At 36.1% G+C, this 15,255-nt stretch overlaps 1 protein-coding gene across 1 annotated transcript in view; it reads right to left on the reverse strand.

The window, feature by feature from the left end:
* grm4 (glutamate receptor, metabotropic 4) overlaps positions 1-14,978 on the reverse strand; it is a 188,527-nt gene extending 173,549 nt beyond the window's left edge. Inside the window, exon 1 of the mRNA XM_051112697.1 lies at positions 14,401-14,978. The gene's annotated coding sequence lies outside the window, so the exon portion shown is untranslated. The remainder of the gene's footprint in view (positions 1-14,400) is intronic.
* Between the last annotated feature and the right edge of the window lie 277 nt (positions 14,979-15,255).

The following is a 15,255-nucleotide window of genomic DNA, read 5'->3' on the forward strand; positions in this document are numbered from 1 at the left end:
AAAGAGTGTAAATATATTGTAAGTAACGAAAAGGGTTTTGACGTCTCCCCTTGAGTTTTTCCTTTCTTACATCTCCTTATGTTTCATATATTCTCAAATCGTGTGGACCGAGGCCTGGCCACGAGAATGGAATAGTCATATAGCGCTTGCTTTTGTAAGGCAGGTGTGACAACACGTTCAGTAAATCCAATGGAAACACTATAACAAGCTCTAGCTGGACGCCTGCAGAATGCATTGGAGGTGAGAGCGTTACGCTCATCCTGGTCTCACCTACAGCGCCATGACTCCCTCAACACAGGTCTGACGTACTTCTTGGGCCAGGAAAAGATCAGAGAACAGCCCCTGAAGCTGTGCTTCTGCAGAAACACTGATAAACAAAGCAAGAACTGAGTAATATATGCAGTGATGGGATGACGCCCCATGCATGCAACAGCCATCTTCGTGTACTGCAGTGCTCGAGAATGAGAGCATACAAATCGTTAACAAGACTGTGTTGCTGAGCCATGTATGGTATCCAGCAATGTCTTCAGACACATCCGAATCTTCATTCAGAGCAATGTTTCCTTGGAAGGATCCCAATAGTTCTTAGTTAGGGTAGACATAATATTTAATTTGTCTGTGAGTGATGTACTGCACTGCAATGTTTTGTCAATTTTTTTTCTCGCACTGCAAAACCCAATATAATCCAATTATATAATTCTGTACACTGTTTATATAACCCTTTAAGCAGAAACATATTTATATAATATATAAATACTTTTTTATTAAGCATTTTATCTATCTATCAATCATCCGTCTATCTATTTTTTAGTATCTTTTGTATTATATACATTATATTCACTGTGTATGGGTGAAATGGGAAAGTGAATCTGTATAGAAAAACTGTCATTGTGAAAAAAAGAAAGATGCTCTTTACATCTATTATAATTATGTCTAATTTAATGTATAGCATCCATTATAATAAAAAAAAATCATCTATAATGAGTGTGGGAGGAATTGAGTTGAAAGTGGCTGACCTGAATTTGTGGGTGTTAGGACAATATGTAACATTAACATGTACAACATTAAAAGGCATACAACTTTCTTTAAAAAGACAAAATAATTGTTGCCATCCTGTGTGAACATCTAACATCTGGTGTGTGTGTGTGTGTGTGTGTGTGTGTGTGAGAGAGAGAGAGAGAGAGAGAAAGAGAAAGAATAGTGAGCATTTTAGTGTAACATTCCCCAGTCTTTGCCATTGCTTTTATGTGTATTGTAATTTTAACTAATAACTGCTGTAATAAAAATAGTAATTTGTGTATATAAGTATGCTGGTTATGTGGGTATGCGCAAATCTATGGATACTGCATTCATAAAATATAAATATGAGAATTTCATGCCTGGGGTAGATAAAATGGGCCAGCAACTAAACAGTCTTTTTCATAAAATAATGAGGTTATTTTGCAGATCTCAGCTCTGCTTCTTATAGAGACTATCACAATATCATCATGATACTGTATGTTACTGTTACATCTTTATTATATTCCTCTAAATATATAAAGCTTATATTTCAAATAAACCTTAAATGAAAAGCTGCAGTTAGCATGTCAGCGCACTCATCTTATGTTTTTAAAGCCTCTGAAATGATTTCACCTTTATAAATCCATACTATTGTGTCAGCTATTTAAAAAAGTATAGATAATAACTTAAAAAAATTAACACTCCAATAATACTAAAACAATATTCATTTTTTTAAACAGAATTATTCTATTTTACACATTTTGTTGTCTAATTATAAATATTTACATTTAATCATTTAACATTATATAAAATATAAGTGTTATACAATATACAATATATAAGTGTTGTGACAAGTCCTGGTTGGTCTAACGCAATGCATATAGCAAGGTTTTTAGCTAGTGTTAGAGGGTTAAGTTCATAATAATTAAAGTGGTCATATGATGCAGTTTGTTATTTTATTTTGTCTTTGGAGTGTTACAAGCTGCATATATAAGATCTGTAAAGTTGCAGAGCTTAAAGTCTCAAACCCAAAGAGATATTTATTATAAAAGTTAAGACTCAGCCACAACTTCCTAAAATGGCTTGTTTAAACGCCCCCACATGTCTGCATCACGGTGTGGGTAGATTTGCATAAGAATATGCAATGTATATGCAAAGAAAGAAGCTGTAACTTTTTATACCGGCTGTAGGATTGTTGCAGCCGCCATGTTGTGAAACAACATGCGAAAGCGAAAGTACTTTGTTTAGCCTTCCAAATGAGGACAACTAGAAATTAGTGGTTAGGTTATATTTACAACACTGTTCTGGAACAGTACAATGTAAATATTCAAGTGGGTGTTGTGCATTTTACAGAGGACTGTTCCCTGAACCTGGGAGAGTAGCCTACAATGCCAGCTGTACACAAAGGGTTAAGGCTATAAAGTGGGGCAATTCCAACGTTGCAATGACAGTCTAGCGCTTCTGACTCACAGCCTGTAAGTACGTTTTCATATTTAAAGAATTTGCTACTGACTATTCAAACGCAAGTTTTGAGCAGTATAGAGTGGTGCTTGTTGGTTCTACAATCACAAATGCAGACATGTTGTTATGTTTATGCAACGCAATGCGTAAAAAGACAGTATGAGTCATTATAATCAGTAGTTATGTCCCCATTGCATGCAACAAATGCCTCGTTTATAATGGGTTTTATTGTTTTTGTCTCGTCGCGCCAGGAAACGGCATCACAACACGGTAAGGGGGCGTAACGTTTCCATCACACGGTATTCAGCCAGTCACAGCGCACCAGATAGTTGGCCAATCAGAGAACACCTTGCTTTTCAGAACGATGAGCTTTGTAAAAATCGAAGTGCTTCAGAAAGGCGGGGAATGTGGAAAATAAAATGTTTTTTTTTTTACCTCAAACCACATGAACACAATTACACAATTGCATTACACCAAATACACAAAATATTGTTCTTTTTAGCAACATCATATGACCCCTATAAAAAGAAATCATGATAGAGTAGAAAAAGATTAGAGTGCGCCAGTGTTAGATGGTTAAGTTTTTTGTTTTTGTTTTATAAAAGAAAACAAGTAGATAGAACAGAATTATTTAATTATTATTATTATCATTAATTTATGGCAATAATGCATGACCTTTTCAGGCTTCCATATGTGCCACTATGAATCTCTCACACTGTTTGTGGATGCAGAATTTTTCACAGCTCTAGTTTCAGTTGGAGGGAAAAAAAAAAATCAATGGACATTCGGATGTGCTCCAATTGAAATGCTGCCCATTCATTTAGCTCTGATTCAAGAAATCTCTTGCTTTTTCCCACATATTTTCGAGCCTGCCTTCTGCGGATTTGTGCGGGAGAAACATGCACACAGCTTAGAGGGAACACTGATGTACAGCGTGTTCAACGGCTTGTACTCTTGCATATCCGAGTGCTGAACGTTCAACCGACACTACGTAGAAAATAAATCTTTCCAAAAAATTTACTTCAGAACCTTAGAATCTTAATACAGCAGAACCTATTAAAGAGACTCTACGTCTATCCCTCACAAATTTGGTTTCTTTTGCGTGAAATTAAAAATGGCGTCTACCCTGACTAAGGTCTACAGGAGAGAGAGGGGCCTAGAAGAAAACGCATTCATTAACATCGGAGAAGCCTTTTTCCTCTAGTACGCTCATGACAATTACCAGACTTCATAACGCAGCTCTGGTGGAGAATTATAGCTCAGCCCTTCTCTCTAGGTTGCAGACCATGCATTATTAATTGGGGCAGCTCAAAGTAAATAATTACATCTCATTATCAAAGCTTGGGTTTCTAGTATGGAGGCATGTCCTCTCTATTTCCTTAATGAGCCTCCAAGCTGGCCCATTTTGCATTGTTAGAGATGTTAGGTTTGAAAGAGGCAACTCCTCCCCAACTGGGGTTCTGTACTGCGAAATCAGAGGGCGAAAGGGAACAAACTGCTGCTATCAGGACGCCCGCTCCCATTCGCCATCAGGACTGGGCTCACATTCAAGGGCTGCATTCATTATTTTCGTCCCAGCTTCTGCCATTCTGATACATCTGGCGAATTTGAGAGACTGACTCAGTCTCTGTTGCTCACTTCAAGAAGAAATTTGTTGTAGGTCCGGGGCATGACTAGATTTAACATGAGGGACTGAGCCCACGCTCCATTTTAGACATCAGAGATATAACGTGACTTGACTATGCCAATTAAATTACACACTGAATGTGTTTTTAGCCCTGTATTAAATTAGGCTGGTATGAAAAAAAAAGTGTCGGCTAATTCTAAAACCTAAATTATGCTGCTTTAATAACCTATATTGATGTATAACAAAAGGGATTTCCTAATTACATTCACCAGAGGCCTGTCTGTTACATTAACATACCACGATTCAGCAGCATTCAGATTAGAATCGAGAATGACTTTTAAATTTCAGTTCAGTAATTTCATTCCAACTGAATTTGAAATGAGGTAACAGAGTTGCAATTAAATCTAAATAAAGGAAGTAAATGAAAATAAACTGAAATTCAAAGAAAGTCTAATAACTAAAACTTTTAACTATAAGAGCAAAGTCTGACAAGATTTAAAGGTTTTAAACATTTTTAGGCCTATACTGCAGCTTTGGAGTTTTTTTTAATTGAATTTTTATTCAGCAATGACACACTAAACTGAAAAAAAGTAACCAGTAAAGACTTCTACATTCTACATTCAAAGAGTCCTAAAACAGTGTATTACAATTACAGAAACATATTAATGGATAAGTTTAGAGCTAGACAAGACGAGCATATGAGGTTAAAAAGTATAAAAATTGTAATTGTTTTTGTTTTTGAAAAACATAATTTCTTTATGACTGAAGAAAGAAAGACATGAACATCTTGGATGACAAGTGGGTGTGTAAATTATCTGTAATTTTTTGTTCTGAAAGTGAACTTCTCTTTTAAGAAGCACAACTGTTTTGAATACTGATAATAATAATAAATGTTTCTTGAGGAACAATTCTGCATATTAGAGTGTTTTTTTGAAGGATCCTTAAAGGAGAAGTCCACTTTCAAAACAACAATTCTCACCCCCTTGTCATCCAAGATGTTCATGTCTTTCTTTCTTCAGTCGTAAAGAAATTATGTTTTTTTTCAGCATTTTTCTCCATATAGTAGACGCCTATGGTGCCCCAAGTTTGAACTTCCAAAATGCAGTTTAAATGCGGCTTCAAATGATCCCAAATGCAGTTGCAAATGATCCCAGCCGAGGAAGAAGGGTCTTATCTAGTGAAACGATCGTTTTTTCAACATACCCTAACTGTCTTATATATGAAATACACAGAGTTCAGGTAGAGCAAGACAAGACGAGCATTTGAGACTAAAAAGTATTTAAATGGTATTTTTTTTTATGAAAATAACCGACCGTTTCGCTAGATAAGACCCTTTTTTCTCAGCTGAGATCGTTTACAACCACATTTGGGATCGTTTGAACCCGCATTTAAACTGAATTTTGGAAGTTCAAACTCGGGGCACCATATCAGTCCATTATATGGAGAAAAATCCTGAAATGTTTTATTCAAAAAACTTCTTTACGACTGAAGAAAGAAAGACATGAACATCTTGGATGACAAGGGGGTAAGTACATTATCTGTAAATTTTTGTTCTGGAATCGGACTTCTCCTTTAAGACTGCTGGAATTTAACTTTGCCGTCACCTACATTTTAAAATACTAAAAAAAAAAATGGAAAACACTTATTTTAAATTAATAATATGTCACAGTATTACTGTTTTACTGTATTTTGATTCAATAAATGCAGTCTTTGTTAACATAAGAGACAACATTAAAGAATGTTTGAATTGCAATTCAGTAAATTCCTCTTCCTGTCACTTCAAATTCAAAGTAATTAGTAAACATTAAAAACAATATTGGCAAGACACGTATTGCCTAAGCTAAGAATTCTGTACTTAAGCAAACACTCAAAAGCTGTCAAGTTGTGCCGCTCACTTGCACTGCAGACAGGGAATTAAAATAAAGCCAGTGGATATTAAATCAGCTTGCTATTAAAACTGCTGCAGTATTTTTATACATAAAAAGAAAAAATAATATTCAAGGTACAAAAGCCAGAACTAGTCATGTTACTGCTAGGTAGGTCAGTGATTTTATAACAGTCACACTTTGTGATGACAGACCTTTTCTTCCTTTTAAGGGAAGATGCATCAAATAAGTTGCGTGGAAAAAAAATCACTTATCACAACAGTTCAGTTACAGCTTTGAAAGCGCAAGTGTGAATGGAGCTTGCTTGCTTTATAAAAGCATACAGTGATGTTGGTGTTCCTAGTCACCGTGGATTCACTTCAAATGGTGGGCAAGGAGCTGATCGTTTTCATTTAACCTCGACATGCGGCCCCTCGCCCTGGAGTCAGAGACAAAAAGGAAATACATAATCTGGCGGCGTGAGATAGGAGGGAGAATATGATCCAATTGGCAGTGTCAGGACAGCGAGTCTTTGGCTGTAAGTCTGCCCCGGCCCAGGACTGAGCTCGATGCTGGTGGGCTAGTTAAATGTGCTCATTTCACACACCATTTCACATGAGGAGCTCGTACGGGGGTCCGCCGCTCAACGTGACACAGGGGACACAAAGTCTCGGCAGGACTTTGTGCTGTTGCATTGCTTTGTTGAATATCTTGAAGGAATATGCAGAACGCAGTTGAAATCACACTGCTGGATTCGTGTGGGCTGGGCTAATAGAGATCTTTGCTCAGGGTAATTCGTGCTATGTGGGTAGCAGGGGCAAAGATCAATACGACAGCACAGAGTCTGCTCAGGTGGGTTAATGGTGAGTTTCACTCTAGAGGCAAAATTACAGCATACAGTCAATCAGATGATGATAAACTGTGGTACGAAACTGCTATTGACTGAGTGATTCTTATCACTGCAATCTTCTATGATGAAATCCAATTTTTGCGTTACAAATTGTATTATGAAGATAAAAATGAACATTTAGCATGATTTTCAGAATGTCTTTATAATGTTTAGTATTTTTATTTTGCTTTAATAGAATAGTTCACCCAAAAAAGATTTTTTCCCCCTTCATTATAACAGATTTGGAAAAAATGTGCATTACTTCACTTGTTCACCAGTGGATCCTCTGTAGTGAATTGGTGCTGTCAGAATGAGAGTCCAAACAGCTAATAAAAACATCACAATAATTCACAAGTATGACTCCAGTTCATCAGCTAATGTCTTGTGAAGTGAAAATGTGCATGTTTGTTATGAACAAGATTCTATAATATTGCTTTCTCCAGTGAAAAAGTTGTCTCGTCTGAATCAGGAGAGAACTGTGCATAGATCAAGCATTGCTTACAAGCAAAAACAGTCCAAAACTAAATAAATACGTGACCCTGCACCACAAAACCAGTCATAATGGTCAGTTTTTTGAATTTGAGATGTATGCATCATCTGAATAAATAAGCTATCCATTGGTGTATGGTTTGTTAGGATATGACAATATTTGGCCGAGATACAACTATTTGAAAATCTGAAATCTGAGGGTGCAAAAATATCAAAATATTGAGAAAATCGCATTTAAAGTTGTCCAAATGAAGTTCTTAGCCATGCATATTACTAATCAAAACTTTGTTTTGTCAAAAGTTTTTATATATTTCTGGTAGGAAATTGACAAAATATCTTAATGGAACATGATCTTTACTTAATATCCTAATGATTTTTGGCATAAAAGAAAATTCAATAATTTTGACCCATACAATATATTTTTGGCTATTGCTACAAATATACCCATGCTACTTAACATTGGTTTTGTGGTCCAGGGTCACATATGGTCAGGGTCAGTAGATCTGATGTGATAGGAATTGTGACGTTCTTACCTGCTGTTTGAACTCTTTGAACATTCTGACCGCAGCCATGACTGCACAGGATCCACTGGTGAGCAAATTATATAATGCTAAATTTCTCCAAATCTGTTCTGATGAAGAACAAACTCTTCTACATCTTGCATGGCCTGAGGATGAGTACTTTTTTTAGTAGTTTTTAATTTGTGAATGAAAAAAGCAGAACTCAAGCTGAGAAGAAATTTACAGGTTTGTGCAAAACTTAATGATCCCAGTTATCCAGCAAGATCTGAAAATGTTACAAAGATAATGCTGAAAGAATCTGGAAGAAAATTTTGATTTTTTTTTTTTTGTTTTACAAAACATCACATGACTGAAGTGACCTTTAGTGATCCAGAAATAGTACAGAATCTTTGTCCTCATGTTACTTTTCTTCACTTTAATTTTGTTAAACCCTAAAGCCAGTTGGAGCCACTGTACATATTCTAATTCATTTGTTTTAATACGCATTTGACATTTCTAAAACATTTTGATTATACAGATACTATTGCTACGCAGACAATTTCAAATATTTAAAGTGTAGCATATGATTTATAGCCTCTTCTTAATTTTCCCGTCATTTTTTTTTTTTCCATAACTCACTGTTCTGCCAAATGACTAATGACCATTTACACATCATTTATCACTGTGGGTACCAAAAATATCTTTTTTTTGCTGTTCAAGCAAGTCCTAAATCAAGGTCCGAGTGCAGTCGAACAAACAAAGACGACTTAAAAAAAAATTTTGGTAAAAAGAGGAGCGCCTCTGAAGTGACGCACGTGCCTTGCATCCAGACACCCATGCAGAAGCAGGCCTAATGAGTTGGCTCTCACCAGAGAGGTGGACAATACCCTGCAACCATCGCTCTGAAATGAACCGATGCAGAGCGCGAGCCAGACTACCGACTTCTCTGTTTCATACAGTCCATTGAGTTCCTCTGGGGGGGTACGATCTTGTGCCACAGATCCTCTTACCCAAAACACTACACGGCCCATTTGCGGTAATAGAGCACATAGGAACGTTTTTGCTGTGTATGCTGTGGATTGAGAAACACTGTCGGGGACGGCGACGGCGCTAGTGCTGTGCTCCCCCCAGTCTTTGAGCAGTTGGCCAGGGTCTCCTAAAGCAGATGGTCTGGAATGAAGACACTCAATATGACCTAATATATCTCATTACACACTTACACAGTCATACACCGAAGCAGTGAACTATTTTCTATTTAAATAGGCTGCAAAGATCTCTTTTCTTAATGAATATCTAGGTCTTGTCGTTGAGTAAAAGTACCTAAACATCATTACACTATAGATGAATCTAACTGAGAAGAAAATTGCATTCAAGGCATTCATTCGCAAACTCATTTTGTGTCCATAATGTCACATATTTACGAATGAAGCAGGATACTTGAAAAAAAAAAATACATGAGATGGGACTTGATGCTGTCTATTGGGAAATTGCTACATTGCAGTGAACAATTCATATCAGGATGGAGAAAAAAATGCCTTAATAGCTATTTGACTATCAGTTAACATTAATCTATAGCCTACGTGAGTAGTTTTAGAAATGGGAAAAAAAAAATTATTAATTTAATTAGCTTGTTCAGTTTCCAGAACATTTCATTGTTCCTTGTTGGTGGAATGATCTTCCTAACCCTATCCAGACAGCTGAATCCCTGACAATTTTCAAGAAACAACTGAAACTTGAGAAAAAAAATTCAGAATTGTGAGATATAAACTCAGAATTACAAGCTATAAACACAGAATTGTGAGATATAAAGTCAGATTTGCAATTTATAAACTCAGAATTGATAAATAAACAGAATTGCAAGATATAAATACAAAATTGTGAGATGTAGAGTCAGAATTGCAATTTCTAAATTCAGAATTGAGATATAAACAGAATTGCAAGATATAAACAGAATTGTAAGATATAAACTAAGAATTGTAAGATATAAACAGAATTGTGTGATATAAACTCAGAATTGCGAGATAAACTCAGAATTGTGAGATATAAACTAAGAATTGTGAGATATAAACAGAATTGTGGGATATAAACTCAGAATTGCAAGGTATAAACTCAGAATTGTGAGATATAAACTCAGAATTGTGAGATATAAACAGAATTATGAGATATAAACTTAGAATTGCAAGATATAAACTCAGAATTGCAAGATATAAACTCAGAATTGTGAGATATAAACTCAGAATTGAGATATAAACATAATTCAAGATATAAACAGAATTGCGAGATATATCCTCAGAATTGCGAAATATAAACTCAAAATAGCAAGATAAACTCAGATTTGTGATTTATAAACTCAGAATTGGGATATAAACAGAATTGTGAGATATAAACTCCGAATTGCGACATATAAACTCAGAATTCCGAGATATAAAGTCAGAATTGAGATATAAACAGAGTTGCAAAATATAAACTCCAAAATGTGAAATATAAACTCCGAATTGTGAGATATAAACTCCGAATTGAGATATAAACAGAATTGTGAGACATAAACACAGAATTGTGAGATATAAACTCAGAATTGAGATATAAACAGAATTGCAAGATATAAACACAGAATTGTGAGATATAAACTTAGAATTGAGATATAAAAATAACTGCAAAATATAAACTCCAAAATGCAAAATATAATCTCAGAATTGTGAGATTTAAAGTCCAAATTGCGATATATAAACTCAGAACTGCGAGATATAAACTCTCAGCTTGTACCATTTTGGACAACATTTTTGTACTATTCAGGACAATTGCCTCCTAATGACAAACCATTGTATTCCTCATTTGTATGTCATATTAGATAAAAGCATCTGCTAAATGAATGAATGTAAATTAAAGATTACAAAAGACGCATTATTTCCTTTGGAAATATGTGTGCTGGTAAATCATACCCAATAAGACCAGAAACATGTGTTAAGATGTAAAATTTTTATTTTAATAACAAATTAATCACACTATTCGGATTATTTATATTTTTCCTGACAGCAGTTTTTGCGGTGAATCTTCACAGCTAACACATTTCTGACTTAGGCTGTCATGCCGCAGCTTACATTGCTTTAAATATGCAAGGCTTGTTAATATTTGGGTAATGATCTTAATTTAAATTCTTCCATGTCACAAGTCTGCATCAGGCACTGCAATTTACCCAGCCTGTGAAGGCGAAGGCAAGAAATAGAGGCGAGAGATAGCGCAAGAAAAGGAGAGGGAGAGTCTGCATCTGATAAAGTCATGCCACTCTGAACTGTACTGATGTGAAAAACAGATGTAGGCGATGACCTGGTATAGGCTATCACACTACACTCAATACACTATCTCCTCTTCTAGCCCTCTGTGCCAGAGGGTGTCATCAGATAATGTGGGCAGAAAATCCATAAGCAGGAGCCTCTGACACAGGACTAAATTGAGTCAGAATGTGTTTTTATGCTTAGTCAGTTGGTTTAAGTAATTAAGTCACGATATCAGTCGAACTTCCTCAAGCAATGGTTTTTGATCTTAAAGAGGGCCGCTTATTCTCCAGCCAGCGATAGCGACTTCAACGCACGCACAGAAGCTGAAACAAGACACTACAAAAAACGCATGACACATTTTTCCCCCATCCAAACTGTGATATTCAATGCTCCGGCCCTGAACAGCAGGCAACAGATTTAAAAATACAACATTCATAGCAACAGTGATAATACAAAAACTGAATTCCCATATCATATCACTTCACAGTATGATCTCCTGACTGGTGCACTGGAATAAAGTAGGCCTGCTATTAACCACCCTCAGCAACATTAAAAATACGCTCATTATCGTTCACATAAAATGGTAAATCCTCTATTTCTTCATCAAGTAAGAGTTAAAATTCCAAAAGAAGCATCATAATAATCATTTGCTTGTGTTATGCCGAATCTACAACATCAGTGGTCAATCTGAATTACATTTAATCTAAATCTAATTGCAGTGTCATTATTGGTTTTCGCTGATCACCAAAGTAAACTTAAATAAGAGCGAAGGCTTTATGGGTCTCTGCCAATCAATTTCACACCACAGACATGCCACAAATTGTTCCCAATACAAGGACTTAGAAAACTGAAACTGTTAATAGAGTTATTTAGGTGCTAACAAACAGCTTTTGGCCATCTGTCAGCAGTTGGTAACTATATTCGGTTGCAAATAATGAACATAAACAAAAATTCAAAACACACTTCCCTTCATATAAATCCCTTGCCTATAGACCGGAAAGGTGACAATATGTGAAGGACAAGCATTATGCTTATTTAGTTTCTTCAGTCTGCTTTTGTTGTCCGCCACTCTCAATCTAGGTAAACAACGTTAACCGATACAGACTCTCAACCCGGAGGAACACTCAGGGTCAAATGGCATTTACAGAGCAAGAGTCCTAAGAAAACCTATGAATAATGCATAAAACCTAGTGCTGTTTCCCTTTCTACTGCACAGAACTTACACGGCCCTGCGTGATCAGACTCATAAGGAGCGCAAACGTACACTTCATCAATTGATGTCATCGAGTGGATGGAGAGAAGTACAAAATTTGTCACGGACCAAAAGTTTACAAGTTGGCACCGCACCAGTTTTCCCGACTTCCCTATCGCCGTGATGGAAAAGTTCATTAGCTTATTCAATTATGTAATAGAGCCATCTTGGCGGAGCCTGAAATCGCCAGACCTTGGCGTTCCAAGCAAAAGCTCTTTCCATTGCTTTAAAAGCTTCTCTGGACTAATGAAGTCTGGAGAAGTGACTTCATACCGCACTTGGCTATGCATACAACGAGAAACATGCTTCTCTATCAAACACCCTGTTTCCACAGGAGCTCCTGATGTTGTCCAACCAGAGGCCGAAGAAAACTCTTTTCAAAGTGGCAAAACAGGAAAATGCAGTACTCGGTGCTTTGTGATCAATGGGTTCGTAGCGCTCTCACAAAGACCCAGAGAGTGAGTCATTGCTGCGACAGCCTCTCCATACTACAAAAGTCACTGCACTCCATCACACATTGTTATTGCACATCATGTAGGTGTATGCTTTTGTATTACAAAGTTGACTCATTAGATCTGACAACGCGATGCCATGCGGTATTGTGGTACAAAGTTGCAAGTCAAGGCATCGAGACTTCCTTGCAGCCTTCTGACTGACACCTCCCAACTCATTATTTTTTACAGGTGTTTCATTTAACTTGTCTCTGGCAATTTCCAGGCCCAATTACAGACATGTTTAGATAGCAAAAACTATTGCTAATGCCAAAACATCCATTAATGGTATTAAAGCATGTGGAGAAGTTTACACAAACCCATCTAACATGCTTTCTAAACTAGCCCATCTGTTCCAGATGGCCTCAAGGTTTGACATCTGCAAGGCTGATAAAACTCTGTGCTTGCTCCAGACCTCCACAGGCTATATCTGGGTCAAAGACATGATGCATCTATTAAAATATAAAATGATACATTCAAATGCAAACCATGCAAAAATTATTTCTAAAATAAATGCGGCTTTAAATTCTGAATTTAAGTTATTTTAATCTTCTTTTGTGGTACTTACAGTAAAAAAATGTTTAAGTGGAGATTGCATGAAATATTAAAATATTAAAAATCTAAAAATGAAAAAAAATAAAAGTTGAAATTCTTGTATATAATTTGGCTACAATTAATATACTTATATATATCATTTTTTATATCAATATCTGTAAAAATCTTATCCCCAAGTCAAAGTCAGCATGGCATAGCCAACATGCAGCCATTTTGTTGTCATGTGACAAGAAAATATATAGCAAAAAAAAAATTTATATATATATATATATATAACAAACAACAATAGAAATAAAAATTATTTCTATTGCAACAAAACAATAGAAATTAAAAAACAATATAAAACTTAAATTGTATGCATTTTTCACATATGTTTTAAACTGCTTTTTCTATTTTTTTTTTTTTTTTAATTAAAATTTCTCCTCATCTTATACATTTTTATGTCACTGACCCATCTTCTCATATCTCACTTCTGTAGCGACAAGTGACCAAGAGATTCAATATGCCATACAGACCGAAATATTATTCTCCATTAAAATATTCTCATTGCGAGGAAACCCACCTTTCCAATTTGCAAACATTTTCCCCCAGTAAACCTTAATAAAAACATTCAATCCTGACAGGTGATTAGCTTATGAATCAGTGATATGCATTCACTCTGAGAGGCGTTGATGCACAACAGTAAAACCTGTTGTTTAGAACAAAGTGATGGGCAGAACTTCCCACTGCTATATTCACAGAGCAATGCAGAAATACGCCATATGATCACAGAAAAGTCTGATTTGCCAAAGTGCCGCACTACTGGTCAGTATATATGTTGAAGCCCTTCTCTCCTAAATGTCTCACAAACATCGTGCCTACCGCTATTTAAACGTGGAAACCAACAAATAGCGCTATGAAATCAACAAAGCAACATCGACGAAACGAATCGAGCGACGCTTTTCCCGCAAGAAATCCGTGAGAGATGTTCAAAGTTGACCCATTTCCATGCACTCACCTTCTTCTATCTGCCTCCGCTGTTGCCAAACACCTCCAGTACGATCACCTGAACACAGTCGACTGCAGATTTTTGGGTATCTCGTTAATCACTTGATGTACGATGGCCCCCAATACGACAAACTCCATTCCCCACGTACGGAAAATCACACGCAAATCTCCCAAAGCTCGATACCAAGTGAGAAAAGCTGTTGCGCTGTCCAGTGAAAGTGGTGCTGAAACGCTCTCGGAGCCGAAGTACTTTCCATTTCTCCAAGTCCCCGTGTCCATTCATTCAATATTGGCAAATATTGCTCGTCTTGTGTTGGGAGCTCATACCTGATGAGATAGTACTGCACTGAGCATAACTGGAGAGCAGAGCCGTGCTGAGATGTAGGCAGTGCTCTTCAGTCGAAGCAGTGCGTTCAACGCCCACATAGCCCACTCTATTTGATCACACACACATACACACACAACGCAGAACATACACTGACTGATGAAAGAGCTTTCGTGCAGCTTAATAAGGAAGACTTAACATAAAAAAATGATTAATTTATTTAATAAATATCTGCGTATACATGGTCTTAAAAGCATACAAGGATGTTTTTAATGAAGCCTGCAGCCTTTGTCAAAAATCCCACAGGAATTCTAATCGAATTTTGTTCATCATTTTTAAGCAACTTTAATGAGATCCAAAAATGTAATTTAAAAATGCTACAGAACAATTTATTGTAGAGATTTATATTTTAAAAGTCAATTAATGTAATTTTACTGTAAAGATTTTATGGTAACAACTACTACTAAAATGCATTTTAGGAGTAAAAGTATGTATTACCTTCTAATTTATTGATAAAAATATATATTTAACAAGACTATA

Source organism: Labeo rohita, chromosome 6 (genome assembly GCF_022985175.1).
Source record: "Labeo rohita strain BAU-BD-2019 chromosome 6, IGBB_LRoh.1.0, whole genome shotgun sequence".
Lineage (NCBI taxonomy): Eukaryota > Metazoa > Chordata > Actinopteri > Cypriniformes > Cyprinidae > Labeo > Labeo rohita.